We start from the raw sequence: 4,585 nt of genomic DNA on the forward strand, positions 1-4,585 counted from the left end.
CAGGGGTACGGTGGGGGCCCTGTCCCGCCATATCTTGTCATTTATATTTTTAGAGGTCTGCAAAATGTATATGTGGGTTGTGTATGTCAGTTTGATTCAGCTGGGTCTACCTAATATATAATATACGTGATTATGTTATGACAGCCTTGTCGGCTTGCGTGCCTTATAATGTTGTGATACAAATGAAAAGGGCTACAGGTTTATGAAAATGTTATCGCCCAGTGGGGCTCTGTTGCATGATATTATCTTATTTACGATTCAATGTGACCACAAGTAACACATATATGTATGGGGGACCCAGGTCGGACCCCAGTCGTGTCCTACGGGGTTGGGTCGTGATAGATACTGGTTGCAAGATAATAGAGAAAAGGATAAGGCAAAACATAAAGAATCGCAAGACAATGCTGAGGTAAATCTGGAGCTAATTTGAGTGCCCCGCACATTATGGCAAGGATTACAATGAAACGCGACACGAAGACTTCCCAGGGAAGTCACCCATCCTAGTATTACTCTCGCCCCAGCACGCTTAACTTCGAAATTCTAATGGAACTTAATGCGTTAGTGCTGGTATGATCACGCGAGATGGAAGAATCTAAACTAGGGGCGGAGAAACGACATGAGATTATGCTCTTGGAGTACTATACGTTACATTGAGAATATTGTAAAAAGTACTATACGAGGTTAAGGAGCCCAAATTATCAACGTCATTATGAACCTTCTTTATACTCTGTAAGAGTAGGGTGCTATGTGGATTATTGTGAGTAGTCTAATGAATCAGCCCATTTGCTTTCAAGCAAGAGCACCTATGCAGCTGAAATTAGGTGGAGTTATAGAACCTGGAGATAGTAAGGTTCTGTTAGGTTTCCCTAGCTAATATCTTAGATAGAACGACTTCAATTATGATTAACGTTTGGACATCAGCCCAAGAAGAGGTCGGGAGCACGGACAGGCCTTCGTACCGTATTTTCCTTAGGCTACTGAATAGACTGAGCATACTATCAAATGCTAGAAAATATATTGTGAGCTTATATGGTTGGATTTAAGAGTAACTGGGACGATCGTCCAACACTTATTAAGTTTACCTACCATAAGGGCTACCATTCTGGTATCCCAATGGCCCCGTACAAAACTGGTAGGGCAAGACGTGTAAGTCCCCTATTGGATGGGTAGAAGTTAGAAAGACAAAGCTAAAAGGGCCCCGACATGATTAAGCAAGCTATTAACTAAAAGCCCAAAGTCGGCAGAGATGATATATAGATAATGAACATTGACATACAGAGTTCAAATTGATGATTGGATGTTCATAATAGGGTCACCTAGAAAAGGAAACTTAACCCAGAGTATATTAGACTGTATCAAGTTAATCATAAGGTGGGCAACGTAGTTGGTAAGTTGAGCTTGCCACCTCATTTGGAAAGTATACGCCCAGTCCATCAGATGGAGATGCTTCGCAAAGGTGCTGACGAGCCACCCAAGGTATATTCTATAGATGATGTCCAGAAGATGGAACCTGCGAGGAACAACCTATCGCCATTTTAGATCGACAAACTAGTAGATTATAGAATAAAGACGTGCCTTCCGTCGAGATACTGTGGCAAAACCAAAACTAGAGAGAGGATGACCGAGGAAATTGAAGAGAACATGAAACACAAGTATTCGCACCTGTTCTCGATGTTTACAGGTAACCCCAACTCCTAGAACACATATATTAAGTACTTGGATGGAAGTATATGTAATGGGAACAGTAAAGAATTTCCATATAATTTGTATAAGGTGCTAAGGGAAGTTTTGTTTAACATTCGGGGACGAATGTTCCAAAGGGGGAAGGATGTTATACCCCACACTTTTAAACTCAAAATGTCTCTTAAGTTCCTTAGAAATTATCATGTGAGCCGGTTACGCTACAACACTATCAAACGACTCTAAGGAAGGGAGAATGTGATACCCGATAGTAGAGAAGGTTGGAAATGGAGTCATAAGAATCCGGAAGGAATTGGAGGCTAAGTAATGAGTCGTTGGACTCGATTTACCTACGTAAGCTACTAACTTGGAAGTCCTATATACTTAAGCTATTGGAGTACGTACCAAGCTTGCGTAGCATGGATTACATAGGCTCTTAAAATAAGACGAGATTACGAACCCACGAGGACGGGGAAAAGATGAAACGTGGCAGCCAATGGAGAAGTGACACGTGGCAGCACCTCAAGCAAGAAGGTGACCCACCTGCTTGGGGTCAAGTAGGTGACCCACCTGCTTGGGGGAGGTGGACCCCACTACCATGTGGCAGCCCTTAATTGGAAGCATGTATGCGGTGGCCCAATAGGGGCTGGACACATGTCACCCTTAGGGGCTGACACATGTCACCTCCTAAGGACACCTATATATATATGTATATTGTGACTAAGAGGCTGCTTCTTATCTCAAATATCAGCAATAACCAAGAACAAAAACCCTAGAGCTTAGAGACAAAAGAGTGACGACCTAGGAGGAAAATCAAGGTACGGCTCGATTTCATTCCGTAAATTAATTATATAGCATATACCACGATGATATATAGGTATTAGAAGTATAAAATCATGGCTTGGTGCAGCCAAAATGGAGAGCAAACAGTCCACACAGTTTCAGCGCGACTAAAGAATTCCGAGGTGCAATTTTGGCTAGTTTTGGCCAATTTCGGGTAAGGTAAAACATATCCTTTAAATTTAGACTTTATGGAGTTGTTATAGCTTCGGGCGAGTCGTTTGGAGTTTATGTTGTATATTGTTGATGTGAACTGCTTCAACATATGCTACAGGTTGTTGTTTTTGGTTGGATGTAGGTATTAGGAGAGGAATTGGAAATTCGGATAGGGTACATTATAGGGGAGGTGCTGCCCAATTTTTGTTAATGCCTTACCTAATTAAAGAACTAGTCGAAGAGACGGACAAGGAAATAGATTCCAGGAATGCTAAGGTGCAACCCAAGAGGCTGGAGAGCTAAGAGTGGTTGATATTCGCATTACTTTTATGTTGAATAGTTTCAAAGGACGACGAGGTGAACAGGATAAAGAGTAACTAAGAAGAGGTATGTAAAGCTTTCTCTTGTCATGTTTTGGTATAAGTACGTACAACTATCTTTCTTCCCTTTTGGCAAGTTTTAGCCTTAAGTGAATTGTATGTGGAATGTGGGGATAATTCCATTCCCAGAACTTGAGGTACGCCTCATAATCCCTAACTACAGTTAGGTGTTGACACCCCTACAAGAATTTAACATTGCCTGTTAAGGCTTTTACGTGCTAAAGAGTAGTGTATGGGAAACTATATTTCCTCTCTTGATATGTACTTGGTATGAAAATGAGATTATGATACCATAGTTTTTCACCGAGCCCAGGATGGGCTGGGTACGAGATATGTATATAATAACCACCTGAAGGAACGTGCAGACTATATAGAGTTTACTCTCTTTCTTTTCTGGCATATCTTAGTTGTAAGTTAAATATGATGTGAGCTCCGGAGTAACTCCATTCTTAAACATCTCTTATTTACTTCTGAATATTGAACTCCTACAGTAGTTGAACTATTTCCCTGGAAACTTTTATACGTTAAAGAGGTAATCAATGTACAGGCTCTACGTCCTAAAGACTAGAAGGTAACAAGTGTTGCTAATTTCATAAATGATTTGGCCCTATGTTAATACATGTCTAGGGTCCCCGAGATTACAATTGAGACAGCCCATAATGGCAATTAGAGGACACACGAGATGACTACACCACTACTCGGGTACTCAGGCAAAAGTTTAACTTTCTTGTTCTGTCGAGTCTTCGATATGATTTAAATTGCATATATTTACTCACTACTCTACTCGTGTATACTATAACCCTTCTTTCACTGAGTCCCGTGCCGGGTACGTTATCCTGCACAACTCACTGCATTGTCCACTGAGCCCCTCACTAGAGGGACGGGTACGTATGTATATATATATGATGATGTATTCTAATAAGGCGATGATGGCACCAGGCCTATGATGGTCCTATAGATGTGATTCCCCAGATCCCTGAAAGGGCTGGCTATATTGTATAAATTGAGCATACAGGCTTTTATGATTCATAGAGTACAGGTACAGGTTTCCAATTTTGATATTTTAGCCCCTGCTTCTCTACTTCAGATATGCTTCCAGTGGCATTATGTTATGTTTTACATACTCAGTACATATGTCATACTGACCCCCCTTTCTTCTGGGGGCTGTGTTTCATGCCCACAGGTACAGGTACAGGTTTTCGGAGTCCATCAACTTAGGCTTCCATTCAGCTCAGTTGGAAGAGGCTCTATTGTATCGAAGCCTCGTTATTTATACGGACCATTGAGGTGGAAAATTGTTGTATCTATTCAGAGATACGGCGGGGGCCATGTCCTGCCATATATTGTCGTTAATATTTTGAAAGGTCTGCAGACATGTATATATGGGTTGTGTATGTCAGTTTGATTCAGTTAGGTCTACATGCTATATAATATATGTTATTATGTTATGGCAGCCTTGTCAGCTTATATGCCCTGTCATATTGTGATCGCCCAGTGGGGCTCTGTTACATGATATTATTTTATTTACA

The 4,585-nt window shown here is 41.2% G+C and overlaps 1 pseudogene; it reads right to left on the bottom strand.

Moving 5' to 3' along the window:
• Positions 1-461: 461 nt before the first annotated feature.
• Positions 462-581, bottom strand: LOC129881282 (5S ribosomal RNA; annotated as a pseudogene).
• Positions 582-4,585: the final 4,004 nt, after the last annotated feature.

The sequence above is a fragment of the Solanum dulcamara genome, chromosome 2, assembly GCF_947179165.1.
Source record: "Solanum dulcamara chromosome 2, daSolDulc1.2, whole genome shotgun sequence".
Taxonomy (NCBI): domain Eukaryota; kingdom Viridiplantae; phylum Streptophyta; class Magnoliopsida; order Solanales; family Solanaceae; genus Solanum; species Solanum dulcamara.